We start from the raw sequence: 12118 nt of genomic DNA, 5'->3' as shown, positions 1-12118 counted from the left end.
CCAACTGACACATGGAAAATACTATGGACTTCTGGGTTTGCTTCCATGGTTTCCACCTTTTGCTAACAGGGAAGCCATATTAGAAGGGAAGTCACGGTGACCCAGGCCTGGTCACAGTGATTGGCTCTGGGATGGGCACGTGACCAAGCTGGGCCAATCAGAATCTACCTTGAACTTCCTTGAACAGACTTGTTCTGCCAGAACTATAGGAAAAGAAACCACTTGCCACTGGATTTGCTGGGCTGGTGACCGATGTGAATGCATGTAGGAGGTTTCTGAGGGTGATATGAAACCCCTGTGACAATGTTTGAGCCCCAGATGCAGCCATAGGGAATGGTAAATTCTTCGCCTGTTGAAGCCAATTTGCCTTCTGTGTCTGTTGCATCTGACAGAGTGTAATACACACACTTTCTCCTCCTTGTCCCTGGGTCTGGTTGGGCAATATGTGTATATTCCACAGAGGCTCCTCCTCACCATCTGCTGAGGTATTCTGTTTTGCAGATGGGGAAACTAAGGCTCAGAATGGTGACAGAACCTTGCACAGATAATATTGCCAGTATGTACTCCAGGATTCAAACCTGGGCAAATTCCTAGATGGTTTGGTGGCCCCTCTTATTCAAACTGAATTTGAGAACCTCTTGCAAATCTGATTTGTACACAAGGTCCCCATCTCTAGGAGAGCACCCCCTTCAGAATGGGGGTGCTATGCAGAAACTGGGTGTCATCCCTGACCCCCCTGGGCCATACCCAAGCCTCACTAAGTCCTGCCCATCCACCACCTCTGTAGCCCTGGAAGCATTCACTTCTTTCCCTGTCCACCTCTCCACCTTGTCCAAGTTCTCTCTTCTTGAAACCTTGGCCTCAAGAATTGCCTCCCACCTGGTTCTCCCGTGCCCATTCTTGCCCCTCTCCTCCAATATGGCTCCCCTTCCCATCCAGAGGAATTGTCTCAAAATGCCCATCTGATCATATCGCCTTGCTGGGGGACACCACGTCTGATGACCTGATGGCATACATTTGCCTCTAGGGATGTTTTGAGAATCACGCAACCCCTCAGTCTCACCTGACATTCAGGCACAAAGTTTTCAAACCCAAGAGGTGGGCAGGACATGGCTCCCTGCCTCTCAGCCATTCCCACCAGTAGTTGCTAGAGCTTCCCAGACACTGCATTGTTCTGGGGCTTCAGAGATGACCCATCAGCCACCCGAGTGAACCTCACACAGTGCTCGCCACAGGCCAGGCCTGCACTCCATGCTTCACACCCACTAACTTGCTCACTCCTCCAGCAGCCCTGTCAAGCGATGACTATTCTTAGCCCCATTTTACAGATGGGAAGAAAGAGGTCCCTGTTCTCCTGAAGCATATATGCTAATGAGAGAGCCTGACAAAATCAAGTTATACACATGCAGGACATAATTTAGAGAGTGACGGGCCCAAGGGTGATTCTTGGACTCTGAGCCTTCCAGATTCTTCATCTCACCTCATAGACTGTAACATGGACAGGGCCCAGGGCAAGAATAGAAACGTAGGCCCAGGTACTGTATGTCGGCAGATTGAAAAGTTATAAATCAAGCTAAGAAACCATATAAATAAAATACGTGCTAGCCTCCCTCTTTGACAGACACACCCTCGCTATGACCTAAAAGGTCACGACTGAACTCCAAATTCTCCCAGATTCCCTAGAGAGCCACAGGCCATCCCACTGCTCTGCCCCCCCTTCTTCTACATTCTGCACCTTGAGGGCCTTGTGCACCTGCCCAGACAGCCCAGCCTGAAAGTGCAAATTCTGACCTGAACCCAAAACATCACTGCCTGACCCCCCTGGAGGTGAGGGGCACACATACTGGGAAAGCCAGTCTACCCTCAGCAGGGCACACGAAGGGAAGACGCCCGAGCAGGCTTTGGAAATGGCTCAGTGCTGCTGGGGCAGGAATTCTGGAGTCCTGGATCCCTAGAACATGGCCCAGAAGTGGGGACTGTGTGGGCACAGGTGGCCACAAGCCCCTGGCTCCATGGCTCCTTGCCCTGTGGGGAAGGGCCTGGCTAGAGAAGGACCAGTGGGAGCCCCCTCCCAATCCTGGGGCCAGCCTTGCCTGAGTCTGAGGCAGTGCTGCTCATGGTCTCCTGGCTTATATCTAAGACCCTTAACATCTGCACCTTGACTATCCCACTCCTACCTGGCTGCCTCTGCCTTACTTCCCATATCAGGTTGAATGGTGTTCCCCTGCCCCAACAATATTCATGTCCACCCAGAACCTGAGTATGTGATCTTATTTGAAAAGAGGACCTTTGCAGATGTATTCAAAATAAGATGAGGTCATACTAGGTTGGGGTGGTCCCTAAATCCAATGACTGGTGTCCTTGTAATAAGAGGAGAGGACACAGAGGCACACACACAGAGAAGGTCACATGATGACACAGGCAGAGAGTGAAGGGACACAGCTACAAACTAAGGAGCGCTAAGGATCATGGGAAGCCACCAAAAGCCAGGAGGAGGCAAGGAAGGATTCTTCCCTAGGGCCTTGGAGGGAATGTGGCCCTGCTGACACCTTGATTTTGGACTTCTGGCCTCCAGAACCGTGAGAGGGTGAATTTCTGTTGTTCCCTACCACCACGTGTGCGGTACTTGGTTGTGTCAGCCCTAGGAAACTGAGACCCTTCCCTGCTCCCTCTGCGCCCTTTCCTCTCCTGGCCTCTCCTTTACCGAGTCAGGCTGGTGCAAGACAAATGTCACTAGCAGACGGCAACATTCCCCAAACCCTCCCAGTTCACCTGGACAGCCTCAGAGCCCAAATGCTCCTGACGCACCATCCTTTCTAAGAAGATCACCTGCACCCTCCATGCAGCCCTGGGACAGCCTCCCGCTCACTCGGGAGGCTATGCTGGGTCCCTGAAGCAGGAGCTAGAGGGTGCACTCTACCCTAGGGAGTCCCTCACGGCTGCCCACCTGGGCTGCACCCCAGCCAGCACCCAGAGGACTGTGTGCCAACAAACTCCCCTGGGCTCTGACCACATGTGGTCTGCTGCTTAGCTTGCCAGCGGGAAGCTGGGCTGCGTTTGTCACAATTGCCAGTGTTTGGTTACATTTAACCGAGGCTGAGGCTGTGGAGGTGGGGGGAGGAGGGTGTGCACGCGCGCGCTCACATGCACAGGAGAGACTGAGAAAGAGAGAGAGAGCACTGTATATAATCTTTTGTGCATGAAGCCTACAGCAGAATTGCCTGACCTCCCCCCTCCCCAAATACAGATGACGAAAAGGAAACTGAGCAAGAGGTCGGGTCTCTTTAGATATTGGAGTGTTTGAACTCCCCCGCAAAGAGCTGCTATTTATTCTAAACTCCATGAAATGAGATGACTTATCCCCAGCTGTTGGGACTATATGTCGTTTGAATGTCAAAAGCCATTTGTCCATTCATCTATCCACCGACCCACCTAATCATCCACCCACCCACCTATCCACCGACCTATCTATCCAACCACCTATCTATCCATCCACCCATCTATCTATCTATCCACCCACCTATCTATCCATTCACCCATCTATCTACCTATCCACCCACCTATCTATCCATCTACCCACCTATCTATCCATCCACCCATCTATCTATCCATCTACCCACCTATCTATCCATCCACCCATCTATCTACCTATCCACCCACCTATCTATCCATTCACCCATCTATCTACCTACCCACCCACCTATCTATCCATCTACCCATCTATCTACCTATCTACCCACCTATCTATCCATCTACCCACCTATCTACCTATCTACCCACCTATCTATCCATCTACCCATCTATCTATCCACCCACCTATCTATCCATCCACCCATCTATCTATCCACCCACCCACCTATCCACCCATCTATCCATTCACCCATCTATCTATCCACCCACCTATCTATCCATCCACCCATCTATCTACCTATCTACCCACCTATCTATCCATCTACCCATCTATCTATCCACCCACCTATCTATCCATCCACCCATCTATCTATCCACCCACCCACCTATCCACCCACCTATCTATCCATTCACCCATCTATCTATCCACCCACCTATCTATCCATCCACCCATCTATCTACCTATCCACCCACCTATCTATCCATCCACCCATCTATCTATCCACCCACCCACCTATCCACCCACCTATCTATCCATTCACCCATCTATCTATCTATCCACCCACCTATCTATCCATCCACCCATCTATCTACCTATCCACCCACCTATCTATCCATTCACCCATCTATCTATCTATCCACCCACCTATCTATCCATCCACCCATCTATCTACCTATCTACCCACCTATCTATCCATCTACCCATCTATCTATCCACCCACCTATCTATCCATCCACCCATCTATCTACCTATCCACCCACCTATCTATCCATTCACCCATCTATCTATCTATCCACCCACCTATCTATCCATCCACCCATCTATCTACCTATCTACCCACCTATCTATCCATCTACCCATCTATCTATCCACCCACCTATCTATCCATCCACCCATCTATCTACCTATCCACCCACCTATCTATCCATTCACCCATCTATCTATCTATCCACCCACCTATCTATCCATCCACCCATCTATCTACCTATCCACCCACCTATCTATCCATTCACCCATCTATCTACCTATCCACCCACCTACCTATCCATCCACCCATCTATCTATCTATCCACCCACCTATCTATCCATCCACCCATCTATCTACCTATCCACCCACCTATCTATCCATACACCCACCTATCTACCCATCCACCCACCTATCCACCCATCCACCTGCCTATCCATCCATCCAGGTATCCATCCACCCATCATTTGCTAGGCTCCCACTCTAAGTACAGTAATGATGTTACTAACAGCAGTAATAATAATAGTTCCTTTTCACTGGGCCCCTTCTAAGAGATATGCTGTGTGCTAAGCACTTTGCATGTACCATCTGTTTAATGCCAACAGACCCATTTCACAGTGCGGGGGGGAAGCAAGGCACAGAGAGGTTAGGTCTCTGGCCCAACGCTTCACAGCCCATTGCAATAGATTAAATGTGGTCAGAAATTCCCTGTTGTTCCCTTGCCAAGAAGTGGTGTCTATCTCTATCCCCCTAAATCTAGGCTGGCCTCGTGACTTGCTTTGACTCATAGGCTGTGCCAGCAGTAGGACTGTATGAACCCCAGGCCCAAGCCCCAAGACATCTGGCAGCTTCCGTCTTTTTTGACTGGAAACGCTGACCTGAAGCCTCCACATAAGGAAGCTGGTCCTACCTCCTGGGACACGAAAGGCCTCATGAAGGAGCATGGAAGTCACCAAAGCCAACAGCCAACACCAGCTGCCACACATGGAATGGAGGCCATCTGGACCTTCCAGCCCAGCTGGCACTCTGGATAAGTGAGCCCAAGCATAACCAGCAGAGGCCCGACCCAGCGAACCCACAGCATCACAAAAAATAACCAATTGCTGTGTCCAGCAGCTATGTTCGGGCGTTGTCACTCAGTAAGGCTGAGACACATTGTATAAGAAGCCAAGATAGGATTCTACCCCCATTTCTAGAATCTGGGCCTTTCAGAGCAGGGACTGTGGCCCCTGAATGTGGGGAGCTTTGGGGAATGGGCGCTCCCATGAAGACCCTGCTGGGTCATCCATGCAAAGGGAGATGTGTCCCAGATAGTCCCGGGACCCCAACCGTGTGCTTCACTCACAGTTACCACACGACCATCGCTATTCTAGGTGTTGGGTATGTGGCGGCGAGCGATACACAGGACTCCGATCTCAGGAAGCTTGAGATTTAGGGAAGAAGACAGACAAAAGCAATTATGAATCGTGAAGAATGGGGTATAAGAGACCAAGAAGGACTGAGGAGAGAAGGCCATGGGGTGGGGGTGGGGGCTAATCAGGAAAGATTCCTCCAAGAAAGCATGCTTAGGCTGAGTCTACCAGAATGACAGAGACGTGCAAAGAGTTACAAGAAAAATAATCCAGGTCAGAGGAAGTACCTGAGCAAAGGCCCTGAGTTAGAGCAGAGCCTGGGGTTTTGAGTATGGAGGGAGCAGGGTGAGGAAGAATGATGAAGACATAGACAGAGGAAGGGCCAGATCGGATCATGTGGCCTCAGAGACCGGCTTAGTGCATTTGGGCTGCTATAACCCAGATACCACAGCCTGGGAGGCTTAGAAACAACTCAGTCCATTTCTCACAATCTGGAGGCTGGGAAGTCCAAGCTCAAGGTGCTGGCCATTTTGGGGGTCTGGTGAGGGCCAGCTTCCTGGTTCAGAGACAGCCGGATTCCTGCTGTGTTCTCACCTGGTGAAGGGGCTGAGGTCTCTTTCATCAGGGCACTAAGCCCACTCATGAGGACGCCACCCGTGTACCTAGTCACCTCCCAAAGACCCCACCTCCTAACACCATCACCCTGGGGCTTAGGATTCAACATATGAACTTTCAGGGGACACATTCAGTCTATAGCAGAGGTTACAGGAAACAAATTGGAAATGTTCTCCAAGTGTGCTGGGAAAGCAACAGCAAGTTTTGAGAAGAAGAGGAACACGATTGTATTTAGATTTTAATAAACACCTCTGCCGTGTGGACAACAGATCAAAGAGAGGCCATGGGAGGAGGTAATGTAAGACCAGAAAGGAAGCCAGTAGGGACATGTCACAAAGAGAGCTACTTCTGTGAGCAAACAGAGCTCAATGCCACTGAGGAACCTGGGGAGACGGTGTTGACCTCAGAATGGATCCACTGAGAGGTGAGGGAGCTGGGGTATTTATACACCAGATCTCTCCAATCACTGGTTGAGGACCAGTTGTCACCTCATTTCCCCATATGGTTTCTATCCACAGTTAGATATTCCTAACCATTCCTTTTTATTATTTTTTGAAGATTTATTTATTTTAGAGATAGAGAGCACGTGCACACAAGTGGGGGGAGGGAGATAGGGAGAATCTCAAGCAGACTCCACACTGAACATGGAGCCCAATGCCAGGCTCAATCTCATGATCCCAAGATAAAGACCTGAGCCGAAATCAAGAATCAGACAATCAACCAACTGAGCCACCCAGGTGCTCCTCCAACCATTCTTTACATTAACCAAGTTCTGATTTGCCCCATTCAGAGGTGAACATGTTGGCCTAGTTCCTATATGTGACCCAGGCCTCTTAGTGCCGTAAATGTCCAGTACCACCTGCTGAGGCTCTGGAGACAAACTGAACTGGACCACCATCAACAGAACTGAGCCTACTTCATTGCTCAACCTGGAGCTGCCCACCTGTTGCCATGAAAACCTCCCTGGCCAGACTTTGGCCACTGGGATCCTGTGGCTGGGTGGGTGCAGGGAGAGGGGGACGCCCTGCCTCCCAGGCCCACACTGGCATCTGAAAGCTCCTCCCTGGAGCAAGAGGGAGCAAAGGAGGGTGTTGTGCATTGTGGCTTTTCTCCTCCTGGCCTCATGGATGCTGAGTGATGCTAAGTTGAGCAGGGAGGCTCAGTCCCACGTGAACGGCCCTTCCCTGACCTCCATGTGTGGGACAGCCTTGCCACTTGGCAGAGAGCGCAGACATAGCCACCTGCCCCTAGACAGCCCGAGTTGATCTTTCATCCCAAACTTCCACTCCCGACCCCTTCTCCTTACCATGATAACAGGAAAAGGTGATGTATGCCCTCTCTGTCCCCAGGTACCAGCTCTGGCCGGCTCTGCCTCCTTGGGCAAGTCACCCAACCTCACTGACCCTCGGATTCCTCATCCACAACATCAGGGTGACAAACGCAAGTCTGACTCTAACACCGGGCACAGAGGACACTGGGCCAATGCAACCACACTGCTGTCAGCACAGAGCCGAGCTCAGGACATTTCTGAAAATACGTTTTATTGGATTTTCCTTCCGAGCTACGGAGGTGCCTTAACACAAGCCAAACAGCAGAGGTGAACAAAGGAAAAGCCCAATCTCCTTCCTGCCCTTCAGGGAACCTCACAACCGCCTGGCCCCACCCGCGACACTCCCATGTGCCCTGGAGGGGGTGACACTTTGGCCATTTTTGTCCCTTCCAAACCTTTCTCCTTACAGTCCTCCCTGTATATATATGTGGTTTATTCGTTTCATTTTTATAGAAATGAGCTAATTCCATTCAGATTTTCCCAGGCCATGACCACAGAAATCGACCTCATTTTTTTTTTTTTAAGCAGCTTCCTGTTATTTTCCATTGGCCATGAATCTCAATATATTTGGAGGTATAGGCCCCACCCCCTGCCGATGGCTATTGAGGCCGTTTCCAGCCCCTCACTCAACCAGCCATGCTACACTAACACCTCAGATCGACCGCCTCGGAGAGGCTCCCCAAGGTGTGACCAGGTTGGTGTCCTTGTCAGAGCCCGGTGTTGCCCTCTGAGCTCAGTTCCTGTTAGGGTGAGCTGCGCCCTCCCTGGGAGGTTTATTTTGGGGGTGATGGGCAGGAGCAGCTGAGGCTGAGGGCTGCTGAGATCCTCAGGGGGGTGACTGCTCTGGAAGTCTCCAGGTGCTTCCAAGGGCCTGGGAGGGCTTCGAGGGTTTCCCCTGGAGGGAGGCCCATGCTCCAAGGATGCCCCTGGTGCTCTCGGTCTACCCAGGGTGAGGAGGAAGGAGCCTCTACTGGAGTCCAAGGCTATCAATGTCCCCCAGGCATCCATTGACGGGACAAATGGTTTGGGGAGGAGCTGGGGCAGGGGTGAAGGGACCCAGTCTTCTACCCTGGCTTGTGCAGCACCCCCGCTTCAGAACGAATGACAAGACCTCCTCACTGCCAGTGCTTCCCAGAGCAGGCAGAGGGAGGGAGGCTCCCGTGTGGCATCCCACAGGCCTGGAGGTGGGATTGGAGCCTGGGTAGAGGACCCGAGGGGGTGACTTGGGGGGCAGTGAGCTCCAATGGAATACTCCTAGCAGACTGACCTCCAGAATGTGCTCCAAGCAACCCCACCTCTCCAAGTCACTACCCACACTCCTCACCTGCCCTTCCTCCTGGCAGATGCCCCCAAGGCCACCTCCACTGGCCAGTCCCCAGAAATTCACACTCCCCGTACCCAGAACCCTGCCCTGGCCCCACCTCTCAGGGTCCAGCTCTACCTGGTCTGCAGGGCCGTGGCCTCAGCTCCTGCCTTGACCTCTGCCCCCCTGCCTTTGCCTCTACTGTTGCCTCTGCCTGCTGCTGCATCCCAGACTCGCCGCCTCGCTGGTGCTTCTGTCCTGCAGGGCCCTCCCCAGATGGGACCTGCTCAGAGAGGCCTGGGAGCAGCTCCATCCCCCATCACCTCACTGTAGCATTTCCACAGCATTTTGCTCTCTCTGATGTGGACCTTGTCGAGTGTCCCTCAGAAGCACGGGGACTCACCTGGGCTTTACACTGCACGGTCCTGGAACTCAGCAGAGTGCCTGGCGTGCAGCCGGGGCCAGCCATTACTGTCACCAGAAGAAAAGCCATCCCCCAGCTCATTGGAAGAGAGGGCCAGGGATTTAGGGCATGACCTCCAGCTCCCTGGGCTGTGGGGTCCCTGCCACACAGACATAATCCCTCACCGAATCTGGTTCCTAGCTCGCCATCCCAAACCCCCCCAGCATGTTCCCTGGGCAGGCTCCTATCCTATCCTGGGCTTCCCAAACTTGAGTCCTGTGTGGTGGTTCCTCCCGTGCCCTTTCTTTGCCTTTTTTTTTTTCTTTTTTCTTTTTTCTTTTTTTTTTTAAAGATTTTATTTATTTATTTGACAGACATAGAGACAGCCAGCGAGAGAGGGAACACAAGCAGGGGGAGTGGGAGAGGAAGAAGCAGGCTCATAGCGGAGGAGCCTGATGTGGGGCCCGATCCCAAAACACCAGGATCACGCCCTGAGCCGAAGGCAGACGCTTAACCGCTGTGCCACCCAGGCGCCCCTGCCTTTTTTTTTTTCTTTAAACCAACTCATTTTTTAAAACCTAACAATATTCTTAAAGGACCTACCACACGTCTCTCACAGGGGAAAGCCTCAAGTGTTGGCCAGAAGGAGACATTAACCGTGCGAGGAGAGATGACAACGAGCACACGATGTCATGTTCATTAAACACTCACCTCCGGGCATCTGACATTGGGTCACATGGGCCTTGGGACGACCCTGAGCCTAGGTGCTGGGAGTTCTCCCAGTTTACAGATGAGGGAACCAAGGATCAGAGAGGATGGGTATCTTGCCCAAGGCGAGAAAGAACGTGGTGTGACCAGGACCCTACCCCAGAGCTGCTGGACCCCCAAACAGGATCTGCCTGAGCCACACACCTGGTGCTCCTGGGACGTCCAGAAAACCTCAGGATGTTCAAGAAAGAGCTGCCAAGAGTCTGATGACCCCAGCAGCATCACGCACTGGTAGCTTTGGGCCAGTCGGGGAGGAAAATGTGTCTTCCCCTCCAAAGGCAAATTAGGGAGTGATATTTGACTTAACAAAAGTCTTCAAGAATGAGCTGCTGTTTGACAATGAATATCGGATTTACTTTTCAAAACAGGAACACTTTCTGGGTCTCTGAGGCTTTGGCTTCCAAAGGCTTAGGCCAGGGGGCAGCCAGTTATAGCCTGGGAGCCAAACCTGGCCCACCGCACTTTTTTTTAACATTTAATAGAACATGAAATCTACCTTCTCAACACATTTTTTGGTGCACAAGACACTATTGTTAACTCTAGGCAGGATGTTGTACAGATCTCTAGAATGTACTCATTTTTTGTTTTTTGTTTTTTAAGATTTTATTTATTTATTTATTTGACAGAGAGAGAGAGAGACAGCCAGCGAGAGAGGGAACACAAGCAGGGGGAGTGGGAGAGAAGCAGGCTCCCAGTGGGGCAGGGAGCCTGATGCGAGATCACGCCCTGGGGCGAAGGCAGATACTTAAGGACTGAGCCACCCAGGTGCCCCTAGAATGTACTCATTTGGCCTGAAACTTTCTAGACCTGTTGAACAGCAAACTCCCCATTTCCCGGGGCGCTAGGCCCTGGCAACCATCACCCTATTCTCTGCTTCTCTGAGTCTGACTACTTTTGATGCCTCATGTAAGTAGAATCGCATAGTGTTTGTCTTTCTATGTCTGGCTTGATGTTACTTCACACGCTGTCCCCCAAGTGCATTCACGTCATTTGCACATATGGCAGGATTGCCCTCTCTTTGTAAGGCGGAATAGCACTCCCTTGTATGTCTACACCACATTTTCTTTATCGGTCCATCAGTCACTTGGGGAGTTTCCACATCTTGGCGATCGGGAAGAGTGCGGCCATGAACAGCAGAGTGCAGACAGTTCTTTGAGATCCTGGCCTCAATCCCTTGGCTGTAGACCCAGAAGTGGCATATTGGATCAGCTAGCAGTCCGATTTTTAATTTTTTGAGGAGACTCCAGACCATTTCTACAGCAGCTGTCCCACTGTACCACCCCCACCCACAGTGCACAAGGTTATAATTTCTCCACATCCTCGCCAACATTTGTTGTTTGGTTTTTTAGAGTTGCCATCCTCATGGGTGAGAGGGGATACCTCACAGTGGTTTGGATTTGCATTTCCCTGCTGATGAGTGATGCTGAACATTTTTTCATGTGTCTGTTGGCCAGCTGTGTCTTCTTTGGAGAAATGTCTAGTCAAGCCCTCTGCCCATGTTTTCATCAGGTTGTTCGTTGCTTTGCTACTGAGCTGTGGCGATCCCTTATGGATTTTGGATATCAGCCCTTATCAGATATGAGGCTTGCAGACATTTCTCCTGCTCTGTAGGTTGCCTTTCCAGTCTATTATTGATTATTTCTTTGGCTGTACTATTTTCAAAAAAATAAAGTTTTAAAATATTACTTTTAGATTAAAAACATTTTGGGGAGATAGAAGTGACATGTAATATTGTGTAAATTTAAGGTGCACGGGTGCTGGTTTAACACATTTCTAGATTGCAACATGATTACTACTAGCAATGGCTAACCCTTTTATCATATCACATATTTCTCACTTCTCTGTTATATTGATGTTAATAAAGTTTTATTGAAACACAGTCACATCCATTTTTGTGTACATACTGTCCACGGCTGCTTTTGACCTACAGTGGCAGAGTGGAGTCGTTGCTACAGAGACCATACAGCCAGC

Source organism: Ursus americanus, chromosome 2 (genome assembly GCF_024610735.1).
Source record: "Ursus americanus isolate L20-20 chromosome 2, mUrsAme1.1.p, whole genome shotgun sequence".
Lineage (NCBI taxonomy): Eukaryota > Metazoa > Chordata > Mammalia > Carnivora > Ursidae > Ursus > Ursus americanus.
The sequence above is the reverse complement of the archived record's forward strand: the minus strand, read 5'-3'. Positions refer to the sequence as shown.